Source organism: Pseudopipra pipra, chromosome 2 (genome assembly GCF_036250125.1).
Source record: "Pseudopipra pipra isolate bDixPip1 chromosome 2, bDixPip1.hap1, whole genome shotgun sequence".
Lineage (NCBI taxonomy): Eukaryota > Metazoa > Chordata > Aves > Passeriformes > Pipridae > Pseudopipra > Pseudopipra pipra.
The window spans coordinates 25,782,357-25,800,066 of record NC_087550.1 but is presented as its reverse complement, the minus strand read 5'-3'; the positions used below and the strand labels follow the sequence as shown (position 1 = coordinate 25,800,066).

Here is a 17,710-nt window from a genome sequence, read left to right as displayed (position 1 = left end):
TTCTGCTGGGTTTCAGGACACCCAGATATGGCAATGAAGCATTGCTGGCAGACAGTTTGACAGGAGGGAGGTAATTTTAATAGATTACTATTTAATCTTCAAAAAATTTAATCTTAACAGATTATTAATTAATCTCCAAGCTTGGTGCTTGGAGATTTCTGGAGGAGCTACCTCCTAAGAATTAGGAAAACAGATTTCCTGAGGAAAGGCTTTTGCTTACTGAATTGGATTTAGCCCTTGAAGTATCCAGCGACTTGCAACCCTTGTGCAAACGTTGTTTGTGTACCCCTCAGCCACATGTAGACATGACCTGTTCGATTACTTGTCTTTCAATACAGCTGCAACAACACACTGACCCCCTGTCCCCCCCTCCCACTCCCTGTCATCCTTCCCTCCATCCTTCCCTCCACCTTCTCATCATACAGGTTTGGTCCCAGGCTATTAAGGCAGTGCAAAGCCTGCATATTGCAGTCTAGCTGTAATTAAACCTCCCAGTCACAGAATTAGTTTAAACAGGTACAGCTGGAAATTACTGAAATTTTTCTTTACTGCCTTCTGGTCTTAGACTAGAGCAGGAGTCCTGCTGCATCCCTAGAGCAGGTAGGAGAGGGAGCTGTAGGAAGAGGGCAGAGAAGGGACAATTTTATGAGCTAGAAACTGACTGAGTGACCTTTCTGCTTTTTGGACTGAAGTGGGACCGTTTCCTCTATGTGCTGACATTTGCTACAGCTTTGTCCTTCTGCTGCTTTCTTCACCTCTGCTTCACTTTGTAACTGCCTTTTGTTTTGTTGGTTTACTCCACCCCTCCCCATGCTTCTTCCCTTCAGCATCTCCTCTCCAGGGATTCCTCTGGATGAATCTGGCCAACTCAGGAGACACAGAAAGGACAGCCATTCCTCTGCTTTTGTTGCCTAGTCCTCCCCATTCCTGTAGGTTGGGTCTGTCTTATTTCAAATCTCATGCCACTTACGGCTTCTGTTTGAGAAGAAGAAAAAGGTATGAGGATCTTTTTTTCTTTTCTTCTTCCTGTGCATATCTCCTGGGGTACTCAGAGTTTGACCTCTGTGGATTCTCACACCCTGGCTGGAGCTGGGGGAAAATCAGCTCTTGAATAGCACATAATTTCTTACTGATATTTTGTGCGTCATTTTGTTACTGTGTTTATGCAGTTGTTGCTTGCAAACAGCACGTTGTGAGTTTGGCTCCATTTCCCCTCCCCTCTCCTCTCCTCCGCCCCGTTCTTGCCCTCTTGTCTTTGTTTGGTCCTGGTTTTGTCATCATCTAGACAGACTGGAGACTTTTAGGCTCCTGAAGACCTGCATTTCTAATGTAAGAAAACAAGTGGAAAAATGCTTAATCTTTTTCCATTGAAATCCTGCAGGTTCCTTAATCTAATACAAAGGTACATAGAGGGCATAAGTGGCATTTCTTTTCCTTTCACAGTCATCTTTAAGGGTGGCAAGAGGGGGAGCAGAGACAATTCAGTTGATAAATCAAGAAACCAAGAGGTAGGATTCCTGATTTCTGCTCTTGAAAATCTTCTGCCACTTGTTGGTTGTCTCACTCGGAGCTTGTCACTTACATATTTTTGTCAAAGTTTACCTAACTGTTAAAGTATAGCTGTTGCACTTGCCTGCAGGAGGTGATTATGGAAAAGGTAACATTTCCCTTAACGGCTGAGCTGAAGTCGATTTAATTTGCAATTTGTTATGAAATGGTAGGTATTGTTTTACCTTCCTTCATCCCCAGGCCGGGGGAACGGGTACAGTGAGTTCCAGAGATAAATGGTGAGCCAAATAATTACAGCCTGGCTCCTAGGAATGGTTTGAGGATTAATGGCTGTTTGTACAGCACTTCAAGATGCTTAGCTGAAATGTGCTTTGAACTCTGGGGCATTTCAGGCTGCAGGTGATGGGTACCCCCAGGGTCTGGCAGAGGTCAACACTCAGAGGATATCAGATCTTTTGAAGCAGACATGCAGCTCCAGGAATGTGGATGGCCAGACTCATGGGGGAGGTTTATTTTAGACCTGAGAAATGCTCCTATGTAGAATGGGAAGGTGATTTGGAGAGCCTGTCCTTTCAGGCTCACTGCTTTTAAGCAGATGTGCCTGTTTGAAAGAGAGACCCAAGGAATAATACATCCCGTGAATGTTTCTCTAGCCATCTTTCTGGTCTGTCTGTTGATCAGCAGTGTCCCAGCTGGTAAGAAGTCCGTGCTCAGCTGTCACAGATGTGAGAAGAAAACAGCTTGAGCTGCCTTCTGATGCCAACCAGAGTTTCCTCAGACTTTTCTCCTGAGGACCCCATTTGCATTAAGCCAGAGCACCGCATTTCAGGTGTTTTGGGGCTAATATGCCATGAACGACCTCAGCTTCTCTGGGCTGGGACATTTGCTATCATTATCATGAGTGAGGAAACTTTTCTGTCGGGTGCCTGCAAAGTGTTGGAGTCCCAGCCTGGCTTTTACAGCTCTAGAAGGAAGTGCCGAATGCATTGTTTTCTAATCTTGCTGCAGAGATTTTTAGAGGGGAGGCTGTGCTCTGGGAGGCAGTGTAAGATACAGAAGGATCCAACCAGCTTTCACTTGTCTGACTACACAAACAGCCGTCAAGGGCCAGGCACTTGGGGAAAGTTCTCCCTGTTCCATGGGAGAAGCATGTGCATTTGTAATGATCCTTGAGTGCAGCAGCCACGAATGGTGCAGGAGGGAAGAATCTCTCTCTGGGTCACAGGAGTCCCTTGGAGTGGTGTGGGGAGCAGTTCAAGGCTCCCAGCATTGTCCAGAGCAGCAGCTGGTGGTGCTGTGTGACAAGGCTCTCCTGACACTGAGGTACAGGGACTGTCAGGGTACTATGTTAGCAACTGCAGTGGCCATGGGAAAATGGAGGACATGTTATGCTGAGGGGTCTTAACTGAACAGATACAGCGAGTCTATCCCAAATCCTTTGCTAGTCATACCAAATACTTTGCTACTGTGGGGGAAGGGAGTGCAGCATATCTCCTCTCTGCTGTTCAAGGTTTCAGAACATCCAGCACCTCTACAGAACATCCTCTGGTCTTTTGTAGTCTTCATGTAAAAGGCATGACCTAATCTTCTGTCTGCTCAGTTCTCAGCCACACAGAAGGCTCTTCATCTGGTAGGAATGAATTCCTGGTGCTGAATGTCCCCTCCTTAGTATTTTCAACCTCCCTTTAAGGTTAGGAGATGACACTGATCCATGCTAGTTCATATATTGCTGAATCAGTCCTCTTTGCAGTATGTCCAATATTTTCTTGCTAAAAAGTCTTTTAAATGGCTGCTGATAGTCAGGGACCTCAGTGTCAATATTGTCCATCTAGCTGGTGAGAATACATTAGGAAACAGACCTGTCATCTGATCTTTGACAACCCTTTTTTTTGAAGCTTTGAGTCTTGGTTATGGTTAATGCAGATAAAAGTGTCCATTCCCACCATCCCTGTCTCTGGAGAGCAGCACACTGAAGAGGAATGAAGGGCCATTGGGAATACTAAGCATCATTTTATTATGACCTTTACAGAGACAGTGGGAGAATGGAGAAGGAACACAAGCAAGACAATATAAACCCACATGGACAGTGCTTAAGGTGGAGAGTACAAACCCAAAGAGACTTCCAGAGACAAACAGATGGGAGAAGAGGAAGAAAGATGGAAACAGGAGACTGAGCAAGACAGGCAAGGAACGGCAGAGCCATCTTCTTCCAGTTTATCCAGGGAGTGGCAAGAGCAGACCTGGGGCTCTCCATCCATGAAAAAACCCAGCCTTCTGCTCACCATTCTCCTATTTTCCTGAAATCTCTGCTTTTGCTCCTCCAGGCAACCATTAATCTAATATTAAGCCCCTTAACCTCTCTAATTGTTCTCTTTCAGTGTCAGCTGGTTTCCTATTAACCTTTCAATCTCTCAGTAATGCAGTTACTTCTGACTCCAGCCAGACCCGGCTCTAAAGCTTTACCTCCGGCAGTGAATTTTCCAAGCTTTCACTTTTTTTTCTCTTTCTTTTCGGTAATGATTATTACTGCTGTTAAGCAGCCAGTTTGAACCAGCCTCTAAGTGCACAGGGCTGAACCAGTTGGAGTCTATAAATAGCCCTTCGCTAACCTTGCGCCTTATTTCATTAAGTTGATTGGCTTCCCTCTCTCCACTTCATTGCATCTCTATCTCTCTCTCCCCTCTCCATTATTGATGCTGGTTCTTTTGTTGCTATCTGAGACACCTGCTTGTTGATAGCAGGGAAGATCAGGCCTAGGTTTTTCCCTCCTGAACAAAATAGTGTTGTTGCTGGGGAAGCATCTCTAGAGTTTCATAACAGGGGGAAAGCAGAGGGTGAGGCTGGTCTGAGACAGCAAGTAGGAAAACTTCCACACCATGCAATAGGAAATTGCGTCGCTGAGCACCAGTCACAGGAACAGAGTTTGCCACCCGTAGTCTGGGTTTCTCCTGTGACACTTACTGAGGTTATACTTGAATGCAGTCTCTTGTGCAAACCTCGTGGTGCTATATCAAAGCCAAGGCATCTGTCCAAGGACAAATGGCACTGCTGTTCAAATCAAGCAGACATACAGTACCCGCAATGCAACGTGAACTGTCTGCTGTATCTGAGACCAGTCTTCTTTGACATCACTAAACAATATACTACTTCTGCTTGACCCTGCAACTTAGTAGAGCATAGTTTGCTTCACTGACCATCACCGTGCCTCAGCTCAACAGCATTTTCATGCTGTGTCTCTTCTAATTTACCCGCTTCTTTTAGTGCTAATGCAGTTTTTGAGCTCTGCTCAACCCTGCTGCCTCTCTGCCTCTCCCCAGGGCCTGCGCACTGGTCCTTTTTTTTTTTTTTCCAAAATACAATGAATGTTTGCAGCAAAGACTGAGTTGAGCAGTTGCATAAATTGACCTGAAATCTGTGAGGTCAGTGTAAATCACAAACCAGAGCTCAACATCACAAGGCTGTATCTGAGTGGCACTTGCAAACTGCTCATGTGCAGCAGTGTAGTGGGGCAGAGCATCTGCCAGTGCCCACAAGTACTGGGGTGCTATTGCAGTAACATAACAGGATTTATGGTGGATTCAGCAACAGCAGTGGCTTCTACAGGTAGAGAAACACCATCTTATTGTGGAAGAGCTGGGATTAGGGATCCAGTCATGCCTCTATTTTGCTCCCTGAGGAGGGGCAAGTTCTTTCCCCATAAAGCCTTATTTTTCACCAAAGAGAGAGATTTAGAGGAAACTTTTCCAATATGTGCTTAGGCTGACGTTTATAGCCCTTTGCTTCAGCTCAAAAGGATTTGTGTGTCTAAAAGCTCTTCTGTTTTTTTTCTAGCCGTATCATTTGTCTAACACCAGCTGTTACCTTTCCCTGAGAGTCCTGCCTCAAAGTCAACAGCAACTTACCAAAATAATAGGAGCTATTCTCTTCTGCTCTCTGTACAGCTCTGTGTGCCCCTACTTGCTCACTTACTGCTATTCCTTGTTGTTGGAAGGGCAGATTCTGGCACCAACAAGCCTTTGTCTTATTTTCTGGCAAACAACCTCAGTCTGCAACAATGCAGGAAAGACAAACAGTGAAGAAATGAGAGCTGGTAAAGCTGGGGTTAGAGGAGAAGGTTAACTTCTGGTGGCTTCTTTTTTTCACCGCTGAGTTTGACGTGAGAAAGGTTTTGTATAGGCACTGCATGTGTGGAAAGCACACTCCCTCCACCCCCTCGAGGGCAGGTGGCAGCTGGCATTCACAACCTGTTTAATAATACAGGTTCTCCAGAATGGCTGCGTGCTCATTTTCCGTCGCTCACAGCCTCCTTGCCTTCATGCTTTTTCTTTTAAATCCTTGGGCCTCGCCTTTGCTCCCCAGGCACCCAGGTCTCAGCAGGACAAAGGAGCCTCCCTGGGTGCTGCAGTGGGACCCCAGGGGTCACTGGGCAGTGCCTCCCTCCTGCCTGCCCCTCAGCCCTCCCAGTGACCACTTTGGTTGCCGTGAGTTTTGTGTGGAGCTCAGGAAACTTCACGTTGTGGCTCTGGGTGCCTCAGGGCGAGTGGGTTGGTGGCTGAGCCAGACTCTGGCCTTGCTTATGAAGGCTGGAATCCAGCCCAGGATATCGCCCATCATTTGTGGTAGGAAGAGGAGGTCCAAGGACTCTCTGTCCCTGCTGAACGGGGACAAAGCTCCTGAGGCCAGTCAGCACCCTGCTAACAGAGCCCCAGCAGAACGAGGGGTGCAACTTGGCCATAGAGGAGAACTCAGGGTCTGAGTCAAGCTGAGTACTACTCCCACACACGCCACTCACATACTGTCACGGTTTGTTGGCTGCTCAGAGCCCCTTCAAGGGAGGATTCCACGCTGCCTCTGGGAAAGTCAAAGCCCATGGAAAGCCCATTCGACTCACTGATGAGCATGCTGCCCTTCCGCAGTGGGCACTGTGTTGTCCCTAGCTGCTGGGAGACGGGAGCAGGACTGACCTGTGCCAGCAAAGCCTGGCAGAATGGTGGCATGTGGTTGCAGAGTGACATGGTCTGCCTGCTAACAATGCTGCCTTTCAGTGAAGGTGATCCAGAATGCTGTGGAGCAGAACATGTACTCAGAGGGGAAGCTGATGGGAGATGCAAATTCCATTGCAAAACAACTCCTGCTTTTTTGATCTGTATTATGACAGGTGAATGGTATCAGACCCTGTGTTAGCCACATCCCAGTTGCCCATTTTCCCTGGCTTCTATGGTCAGTCCCATCTATTCCACTTCCCTTGGGAAGCTTCCTAAATATTTATCCCAGTGATCAATCATATGACCCTACTGTAGCAATGTGATACAGCTTTAGTTGTGCTAATCAGCTTAGCTTGGGCCCCTGACCCCTGTCATCTTATTTTAGGAGAAGACTTTACACAGTGCCTGGTAAGGGCTGTTCAGTCCAGAGGATTTAAATCCAAAGTGAGAAATAGCAACACAGACTTTTGCTTTTTTATTTTGCAGCCAGAACTCAGTTTACCATTATTCTGATTTGTCCTTTCTCTAGGAGGAGTTGAGCTTTGAATAACAGGCAAAAGTTTCAATTGCATGGTAAAATATTTGACTCTTTTGACTCTTAACAAAAAACCACCCTAGATAGTAAATGATGAGTGCTTTGGCTGAAGAACTTAAGAGATGTTCAGTCATCCAAATGGACTCGGACACCGAATCACTTCTCTCCTTTCTCCTCTGAGCTCTAAATGAGGTCCTTTCAAGCAAAATGGGCTGTAGAGGAAAGAATAGTGTCTACTGCAGGAGACTGGAAACATTTGTCTTGAACCTCTGGGGGTTTTGTGGGGGAGATATCAGAGGAAGTTGGATCTAAAGAGACATGTATTCTTGGAGTGTTTTTTTCTCCACAGAGAGACATCTCTACTCCAAAGCACCAGGAAAAGTCAGAGATGAATGAGCAGCCACGAGCAGCCAAGACCCCAGCTCATCAGCTGGTCAGCCACTCCTACTCATGGTAGAAACTATGCTGATACCTGAGTCTCTTTCCAATGCTCAGGGAGTGCAGTGCAAGCCCTATGGACATTATATGAAAATATGAACTATATCATGCCTGGAGGAACTTGCTTTATTATAGACATGAGTACTAACAACATCACTCCATAATCTCTGAAGAGAACAGACTGGCTTTGTAAGGGAGAGACAGATGAAGGCAAATTAACCATACTGAGGGCAAATTAACTGTACTGGGGTAAAAGAACAACTGGAAATATGTTGTTGTGTAAGAGGAGGGTCTGACAGAAACTGATCACTTTCTAAAGCCTGGGAGCTACTATCAGTGGTGAATTCTGTCATCAGCCCTGCCAGTGAACGCCCAGTGGGCTGCCAGGGCAGGGAACATCTCCAGACCTGCCTGAGGACTTGCCCAGCCTAGTTGCTGCAGCAGCCTCATCTCCTGAGTTTCTGAAGCACGATCTGGATGCAACAGGAAGATTTTCAAACTCTGTTTGCCACATCTCCAACCCTTCCCCCTCTCTGTGAAGCATGTCTTTGAGTCAGTTAACTATCCTGCTTTCTCAGCAGATGAAAAGATCCTCGTTTTTAGCATCCCAGGGAAGATATGGCAACTGCCCAGGTGTAGTAGCAGACTTTGAACATCCTCAAGGTTTTGAACTTGTGTTGTCCTCTTGACACCCATGACTTGAATATAGTCTGGAACTGATTAACTTGGTTCCTTCAATCTCTGGAAGGGAATGTTCTTTCTGCAGTTAAATATTTACTCATCACTGCGCATAGACCAGGCATTACAGAAGCCTGGGCAGCATTTGCATTTTCTTCCCATCAATTGAAATTAAAAGGATCATCCTCTAGTATTTTAGTGCTGCCACTTCCATCCTTGGTGGTAGTCCAGTCATGCCCTGTTCAACTTCGCTATCCTGTTAGCTTCAGCAACATTCCTAAACCATGAGATTTGTAGCCCACACCACGGGGAGCCCACGTTGCACATCCAACAGATTCTTCAGTTCCAAAGGACATGGCATAAATCCCATTTCTGAAAATAATGTGTCTCTAGCACTTACAAATGCCTTTGCATGGCATTGCTTTCTGAGAGGTCGAGCTCCTCCCTCCCCAGTCTTCCACTGGCAGAAGGAGTTTTATGGTAAAAGTAATTTCTATCTTAGGTAGCACTGCAGTGAAATGGTTTAAATGAGAAAATCTGAAACACTGATAGGAGCTTTTAGAAATACTGGGATATGCCTATCTTCCCACCAGTTCCTACCTGCTGTAAATACCTCTGACATGCCAATATACCCAACAGCTACATATCACCCCTCTCCACTGCTGCTCAGTGTCAGACTTCTCCATCCTGACCATGGCAGGCCAGAGAGAACTGTTTGCCAGCCCCAGCCCCTGGGACACCAGCAGGTTGGCATTGCTGGATCTGTGGCGGGGAGTGAAGAGAAGCCAGGAGGTGTTTTGGCTCCGTTCCAGGCTGAGTAAACACAACAGCTTTTTCCTGGGAATAGGTGTAGTCCCTGACTAGGGTATTGATGGCAGTGATGTCCCTGTTGCTCCTCCTGGCAGAAGGAGTCTCCTGCTTCCTCTGGCTCAGGCAGGGGCTCCTTTTCTTTTTCTCTTCATCCCCATGGCACCCTGCTATTAGCTTACCATTTCAGTCACCAATGACAGCAACCAAAAAATAATACTACTGTACTCAGGTAATCCATAGGAAAATCCCAAATCAGTGCACAAAAGGTGGAGATGGTGCTCATGCATTTTCCCCCAAAGGCCTTAGGCAATGGAAATTTTCTCAAGCTCCATTCATTAACAAAATAGATGAGCAGTTATGTAAGGTCATGTGAGGAAAGTGGTTGGTCTTTGGTCAATGAAAGAGTTAGTCACACATCATTGAGCTGGATGGCCCTGGGAGGAAATGTGGAGCCACTCTTTGTGTGTTCAAGGACTGAAGAGGGAGAACTTTAGCTGTAATTCCTCACTACCCCCTGAGCTTCGGCACCCCCTTTACAGACTAGGCATTGCAGGAGGCGTCTGGTGATGTTAACCAGAAAATAGGGAGTTGAAGTCTGTTGAGGTCCTCCCCACCTTCCTCTTCCCAAATTACTCAACCCTCCTCTGAAGGAATTAAGCAACCACCTGATGATTTTAGGGTGCAAATGTGCTATTTTGCATCCCCCCAGCTCATCTGCTCTGGAAGCACTCAGAGGGTAAGTAAAAGAACATAATGCAATTCAACAGTGACAGGGAAGATAAAAATCTGTATTAGGGCTCTCAGGAACTACTAGAATGTTAGTAGGACATTCAGCTGGGGGAAGATTTTCAAGGATCCCTTCTGAAACTTGCCCATTACCAAAGTAGTTTGGACTGTTGCCTCTCCCACTTTGAATCAAAGATGATGCCATCATACAGAATTTCACTGGGACTGACTGTAGGAGAAAAGATAGGGCACTGATTGGGATCTGCACTTCAGTACTCAGTTAGATGTGGTCTGGAATAATATTCTCCCACTTCTCACTGGCTCTCATCCTCTCCCCCTGTAGCCCAATCAGGAGTCCTCCAGTCCCCTGACTCTGGGTTACCTTGGCCCCTTGGCTCTTCTCAGCTTCTGCTTTGGGGCTTGCAGATCTGACTTAGACAATGATGTCTTGCAGAAGACAATGAAATCAGCTTTGTTTGTTCTTGTTTGCTCTAATCCCTGGATGCTGAATAACCAGCTTCGACCTGCTTGTGTACTTTCACCTTGCAGCCAATCTCTTGAAGGTTATTTCAGACCATTGGACTAGCAAGGCAGCAAGGCTTGGCTGGTAGCCTCCACAGGACATGGAGCAGCAGTCATCTGGCACAAGCTATCAGTAGGACTCATGGCCTGATGAGTGCAGAGGAGGCCTGGAAAGAAAACTCATGTGGGGCAGGTAGGGAGAATGTGGCTGTCAGGTTGTACCCAAATCATAGTTCAATGCCTGAGGGCTGGTGATAAGGTGTAATCCTGCAAACCAAAGTCCCTCCCACATTTGCTGGTCTTCCCCAGTGCTGAAATTGTGAAACCCTGGAAACCTGCTGTGGAGAGGACACCCTAACCCACCTGAAACCATGGAAACATGCTGCGAGGAGGACACCCTAACCCATTGGGGTGGTGCTGCAGTGCAGGGTACAGATTCAGTCCTCAGTAAAAGCTCAGCTGTCTCCCTGAGCAGATGGTTTCCAGGAAGAGCCACATTCCTGACTGTGAGGAGCTGAAAGGACTGCGTATGGGATATGCCTTAAAATAGACAGAGATATAGAAACAGAGTTCAGGTCCGAGGCAGAGAGAACTTGATGGCATCTCAGGCGTTTGTTCAGGAAGGGAAGTGCTGCTAAAACTGCAACTGCCTCAGCCTTGGCTACAAGTGTCCCTGATAAACCTAGGGTTGTTTTCACTTAAGCAAAGGATTCTAGTTGAGATTTTTTTTCCTGATAAATTCCTTTCTGTTTTATTGTTTTCTACCTCTCTATAAAACAAGCTAAGGGAGTAATAGATTCCCCCTTTCCCAAAGATTTGAGATATTGTGGAAAGAGATGTATCTTGAATTTGGAGAAAAAGCTAGTCTCTAACTTTTCAAAGAATTGATATCTTGCTAGTGGGAAAAAAAGCCCTTTTTGAAATATTTTTGAAATATTTTATTTCAGTAACCTTAAAATGATGTATTTAGAACCTTTTCAATATATCTAGCCTTCTGTATTTGAATGACTGAGTATTGTAAATTGTGGTGAAATTTTTTTTCTTAAAAAAAAAGTCTAAATACTTAGAAAAGGGATGCCCTCAGCAGTATTTCAAGGTGACAAGTTCTTTAAAAGCATCTCTTCCCCAGAAATTATTTGATTGTGAGGAACAGGCATTAAAATTTGAGAAAAATTTGGCGAAAAGTTTCCAGCAAATTCTCCTAAAACCTGTAAAACAATTCCTGACCATATGCAAACCAAACAGTGACGAGTTGCAAGATGGAGCTTCTTGTTGGTAGCGGGAGAACTCAGATGAATTTTGGCTTCCATTCTCATTCTTTCTACATAGTTCAGGTTTGCTCTTTGAAATAGTTCCTATATGACCCCTGTCGAAATAATACACCACAGTGCCTGTTGTTTTGGTAAAATACTCAGAGTGTGCAGAGTCTGCAGCGTTTGAAGAGCTGTTGGGACAGCACACCTCGGGTAAGAAGACCCCAGCACTAGTTAGGGCACAACATCAGTGAGCAGAAGGAGAAATCAGTTTTTCCTTACTGCCCACCTGCTGCTTAGCTCTCCAGCCAGCACAGCCTCACTGTCTTACAGTGTCTGCTGGAACGTGTGACACCAGGAGAACATGTGAGTTAATTATTAAACAAAATGGAGTCATTATGCCCTGTGTCACTGCTGTTCCTCACATAAATCTGCTGCACAGTAGACAAATGATCCTGTGCAATGAGAACAAAGAAATGTTTTCAGGATGAACACATTTTCCTCTGCTGGAGAGCTGCTTCCACTTCACCTCCCTGGAGCTAGAAGAGTGATGCACTTGGCCTCCATAAAGGTGGGGGGTTTGGGAAAGACAAATGAAAGTGATACAGAGCCTCAGGGTACTGATTTCCATGAATAATCTCCCCAGCTGTTAGCCTAGGTTCGGAGCCATTTCCTTTTAGAGAACACATTTCTACTAGCAACATTTCAGAGTCCGGAAGGAAATATTTTAAAGTTACCTTTGGCATTTCAAGGCTAGCACAATTTCCACCAAGCTTCCCTCGAACGTCTAGATAAAATATTAACTCCTGGACGAGGTGTAGAGGCCCTGCAGGCTGTCAAACAGTAACACAGTTAAGGAGACAGACTCTGGGACAGAGATGGTGAGATAACATCCAATACTTTAAAACCCATCTGTGATTAGTTTCACTTGACTGACACACAAGAAAAAACGAAGACTTAGAGGTAAGATCCACAGATGCCAACAGCCAGGGAAGAAGTCCTCTTAGCTGAAATAGCTGGTCACCTCAGCTCTGGAAGGGGATAGTAGAGAGCCATTCTGGTTTCTCTGCTGTGAAGCCTCTCTGAAACTCCTTCTATTACACAGTGGGGGAAGGGTCTCTCCTCTGTGGCTGCTAAGCCTGGCAGGCTTGGGAGACCTAGGAAGGGCATGTGCTGTGGTAAAAAGAGTGTAAGGTCTGAGTCTCCAGCAGACCTCCGATGTGTCCACAGGCTGCAGGAAGAGGGGTAGGAGTGGAGATGATGACAGTGGGATGGGTCAGGCCAAGGGACACAGGTGTATCTTAGATATTTGGCTTGTGTCCATAATGTGGTGTTCGGGTACTGTGTGGAGACAGAGGCCCGAGTGTCCACCTTTCACCACTTGGCATAATGGCCCTGTGGAGACAGAGCAGGGCAGGGTGGCTGGGAGGAAACACATGGGCAACACTGGCCGTTTCCCTGGGAATTTAATTCCTGAGGATCTGTGCTCCAAGCACTTTTGCAGGCAGCCTCTGTACTTGACTCAAGGCATTGTGCTGTCCCTCTCTTCGCTGGCCAGTGCCAAGCTGAGTTGGTCCTTTGCTGCTCTAGTCAAAACCAGCAGATGCTTTGGAAGGAGTCCCTCCCCTTTGCCACATGCTGTAATAGCAGGGAAACAGAAACACAGAGGTTCTGTGGCCTAGGCAAAGCCAAAAAGCAAAGGGACTGGCAAGGCTGACCATGGCAGCCAGGACTCCTGCCTCTTGGGAAACAGCCACTGGCTTACAATATTACTTCTCTGAATGTTGTTTAAAGGGACAACACAGAGCACACGCTTGCTCCTGCTGGGCTCAGTCAGCTGTGTTTGTGGTGGCTCTTGCTTTTCTTCAAGAGTTTACCTTGGCTCTTTCCCTACTGCTTCACTGGCACCCTGTGAAAGGACTGCAGTGACCCTTGTCCCCTGGATGCAGAAGGAGCGCCTGGAGTAGACTGAGGAGTCAAGAAATGTGCACGCTCCAGAACTGGCTAGCTGTGCTCGCAGGCCCGCTGATGCCCAGCCATGACTGGATGTGAGGCATGCAGTGAGGTTCTATCCCACTCCTTGCACATCTTGCACACTTTAGCAGTGCTGTGCTGTGTCCAGCTCCCTCATCTGTGATCCACGGGCTGCACATGGTGGCCCAGCTTGCCCGGTAACCTCTTGGCTGTGATGTTGGGCTTCATCCCCTGTGTGGTGCTGGCTGTTGCTGCGTGCCTGATGAGGCACCTGCTTCACTGATGGCTCTCACCTCCAGAGCCACCCAGCCGTACACTGCCTTTGCTTCAGGGATGCAGATGCTGTGTGAGAGCTCTGTAGTAACCTGAAAAGAATGTTCAGCGGGCTGCTGAGAAAAGGAAAGCTGGTGAGAAAAGGAGCTGACACCTGGCACTCCAGGGCTGTGTGGTCCATTTTATCACCGACTCTCCTTCACTCTGCTCTCCTGCCTCCTTCTCCAGACAGCATCACAGGGAGATGGCATGAAGAGACCCTTATCTGCAAAGACTGGGAAAAGCCTGGACGTGAATAAAAGGCACAGCTGAAAGTCTGGCCTGCTTCAGGGTCACTGCACTCTTTCATTCCTCCCTGAAGCAAGCAAGGGCATATCCCTTCACAGGAAGCAGGGGCAAAGCCCACTTCCTTGCCTGTGCTCTGAGTTGGCTGGATGTGAAATAGCTCCAGTTCAGGGGAGACATAGGTGCAAAAGACCTGTGATTGAGCTGAACCCTGCCTCTTGGTTTCTGTAGTCCACTTGCTTTCTGATTCCCTATGTTTACTGTTAGCATGAGCCATAAAGGAGCTTTCGTCTCTTTTTCCTCTCTGTCTCCCTCTGAACAACACAGAGGCCATGTGTCACCAACCAGTTCTGGACAAGACCTAACTGCAAAATGTGTTAAATGAATGTTAGTCCTCTATTTCCAAAATTGGCTGATCCAGAAAGCTGCAAGTACACACAGGAAAATCCCCTCTAGTGCCTTCCCCATTGGGATTTCTTGGGAGTTCAGCTGGCTGAGGAGAGCAAGCTGGTTGCTCTCAGGTCATTCTGGACTGGTTCCCAGTGACCCTCTGAGCTGTGCCTCTCCCCTGCCTCCCTGCTTGTCAGAGTCTCAGTCTAACCCTTGCAGAGAGATAGACACCCCTTTGTAGCCAGACAGCCTGTCTTGACTACCTAGAACCAGGACCTCGCAACTCAGTGCATTGTGGACTCTCAGTATCTCCACTACGTCGTGGCCAAGCACCTTCTCAGGGCAGTTCTGCATAAAATATTCAGCATCCCAGCAGGAGCAAGGTGTCATATCACTTGTCATATCACTTGGGTTAAGTTTAGGCAGAAGTCACTGTTAACAGACGGATTATTTTTATTTAGAAATGCAAGTGAATGTAGTTCATGGATAGGGTAAGTTATAAGGAAAATACACAGATGTCATTCTGAATTAGGATAACTCTTTGCAGAGAGAAGTGCCTTCAGGTGCTCAGGACTTTGGCTAACTCATGAGTCTGACTTGTCTGTGCCCTAAATCAGGACTAAAGTGGCAAGAAAGGTCTGAGAACTTCATCTTCCCTGCCTCTGGTGTTAAAGGTGATTGAGGAGATAGCAGGGCTCTGGATACTGGTTCTGGGCAGCCAACACCTTCTTCCTTCTAAGGGGGACTGGACAGGCCTTTTTCACTTGCCCTCTGTAAACCTTAGCTTCTTTAACTACTGTGATGGGAAAACACATAAAATTAAGTAATTCTGTCTTCCCTCCTTCCCAAAGAACCTTTATTTATTGTTTTTACTTTACACCATGACTTCAGGATGTTATCCTGAATTTGGATGTTTAAGTGTTTTCCCATGCTTGCAGCCTCCCTGTAATCATACAAGCTAGAGATTAGTAGATACATATCACAGCAGGGGATCTGGCACAGTGTACGTCTGTCTTCCTCTGCTTGGAAAGAGCAGGGACAAATATTAGTTTGAGATGAAAGAGAATGTCTTCACTTTGTTAGGAACAGGGCACCGATAATGGCTCTGCCTCACATGATTGGCTAGCCTTGTGCCATACCCTGGGAGGCTGCCAAACTTGAGTTCAGCTGATCCCTTGCTATCTGCAAGGGAAGGCAGAGCCAATGCCCACTCAACGGGACTTTGTCCTCATGATGGCAGGCAGCTTATGAAACGTCAGCCTTTGCGTGTGCTGGCATGGCAGAAAGGCTCTGGCCCTCACAATAGCGGCATTCTCCGTGGGCTCAGCTGGGAGAGGCTTGCACGAAGTTAAACCTGAGTGCAGGCAGGCTTAGAGCACTTTTCAGCAAGAACTCATCAGTCATTGGCAATGCCCGAGGCAATGACTGCACGTTGAATGGGCTTTCCACAGCACAAATATATGCATGATGGTGTGTGCATGCATATATATAATTGCATGCAAATTCTGTTATGTGTAGGTTAAAAGCCATAGACTCTAGTAGCTGTTAACAATCATTCACTACTTTTTATACATTCTATGGATGGGGCACAGGGGAGGGCTGGTCTTGTCTTATGGAGGACCATACTATCCAGACACTGTGGGTTGAGCTGTCGCTATCAGAGCGCTCAGTGTGTTGCTGCCAGAGATCTGTTTGCATGGAGCACACCTTTGTCAATGCCATTAAGTCTTTCCTGTTCAGAGAGGTTTTCAAACTGTGAGAAAATCCCGCTCTCACTTCTGCAGTCCTTTCAACGGATGAGTTAACTGTTCCACTGATGCCTGATGTTTAGATCTGCTGCTGGCAGGATCAGGTACATCTTCTAAGCACACATTGGCCCTATGGCTACTTGTAAATGAGGGTTAATAAGGAGCTGGGGCTCTAAGGAGTGTAGTCCTGTTCCTTACAAGGTCTGAGCTGGGAGACTCACCTCTGAGCTTCATTTTCACTAGCTGCTTGCAGAGGAAGTTCTGCCTTCAGCTTGATTTGAGAGAGCAGGACAGGATGCTTGAGGGAGCTCTCTCTGGCTAGTAGGAAAGTAATTCATTGGTGTGACTGTGGTTTCCCAAGCAATCTGCTCTTTTGTTGGAAATCAAACTAGCTGACACAGGCAAGGGGAAATGTTTGTTCAGTTTGAGATCAGAGGCTCTTGTTTTGAAAGCTCAGTTTTATCCTCAGTCCTAACTTCTCTCCATACAGCATTAATCACTTGTCTGGGAACAGAGGATTTGAACCGTCTCCAGAGCTATACAAGCAGATTTGGTGGCTGTCAGTAGTACTCTGTAAATAAGTCCCAGCAGGCAACTGTGTAAGTAAACAGCTTCTTTGTGAGCACCACTGCCTTTCTCCACAGTTTACGTAGTGCAACGGAAGGGTTCTGTTAGCTTTTGCAGGGGCGGTCTGAGCACCACACACAACTGGCAGGGATGACCTGCAACTTCCAATTGACAGTTTTACCACCTGCTTTGCTGCAGCTCAGCAAGAGCGGGATTTGTGTCAGGGAGCCAGGAAACCAGCTGTGTTGCAGAAACAGCTGTACCATGACATCATCTTTGTCCCTTGGTGCGTATGTGTTTCAACATAGGCTTTAATTACACAAGCATGAACTCACCTTACCCACAGGGCCAGGTTTCTTAAAAATCAGTTTGTGCCCGCCAGAGGAAAGGCATGGTTTTAGGATGAGTGAGTGAAGGACAAATTCTCTTTTAATGCTTCATGGTAGGCTTCTGAAGAAAAGCATTCTGATGCAACTGAGAATAGCACGCGCCCTGAGATCTTGACAATTTCTTTGAGTATTTCCCTTAGAAAATGATATTTTTATGACCATTTACATAGAATATTTCAGAAGGGTTTTTGTCCTCACATGTGTGTGGTTGAAAATGTAGAGAAAAGGAGTGCATTTTCCTTTGAAAGTGTTAATTTCTATTAAAAGACTATTTTTCTGCTAAGTAATACCTGTTGTGTTGGATTTTTTTTTTCATTTGGACAATATTGCCTAGCCCTCAGGGGAAAGACTCAAATTATTGAGCCACCACGGATATAAATAAATGACTCTAAATGGCTTAGCTCAATGGCCTTTGCCCTTCCTGGGGGAAGGAGCTCATCTTCCATCAATATGATTAGCGGAGGAGATTATGTATTGATTAATTGTCCAGACTCATTTCTCATTAGCTGGCAGTAACCTGTGATGTGTGACCTTTTCCACCGCAGTCAAAGCAGCACATTTTACAAAGTCAGAGCAGCACATTTTACTCCCTAGTGACTGGGTGCCCAAATCCTTTAACCTCTAGGGT

General features: G+C 46.4%; 1 long non-coding RNA gene across 2 annotated transcripts; it reads left to right on the top strand.

Moving 5' to 3' along the window:
• The first annotated feature begins 637 nt into the window (after positions 1-637).
• On the top strand, positions 638-17,369 carry LOC135409232 (uncharacterized). 2 transcript variants are annotated; one of them, XR_010428109.1, is made up of 3 exons: positions 638-996; positions 7,379-9,691; positions 10,231-17,369. It is a non-coding gene; the product is annotated as an uncharacterized LOC135409232 (long non-coding RNA). The 2 variants fall into 2 exon arrangements; XR_010428108.1 differs by lacking the exon at positions 638-996 and having other exon boundaries at positions 1,669-9,691.
• Positions 17,370-17,710: the final 341 nt, after the last annotated feature.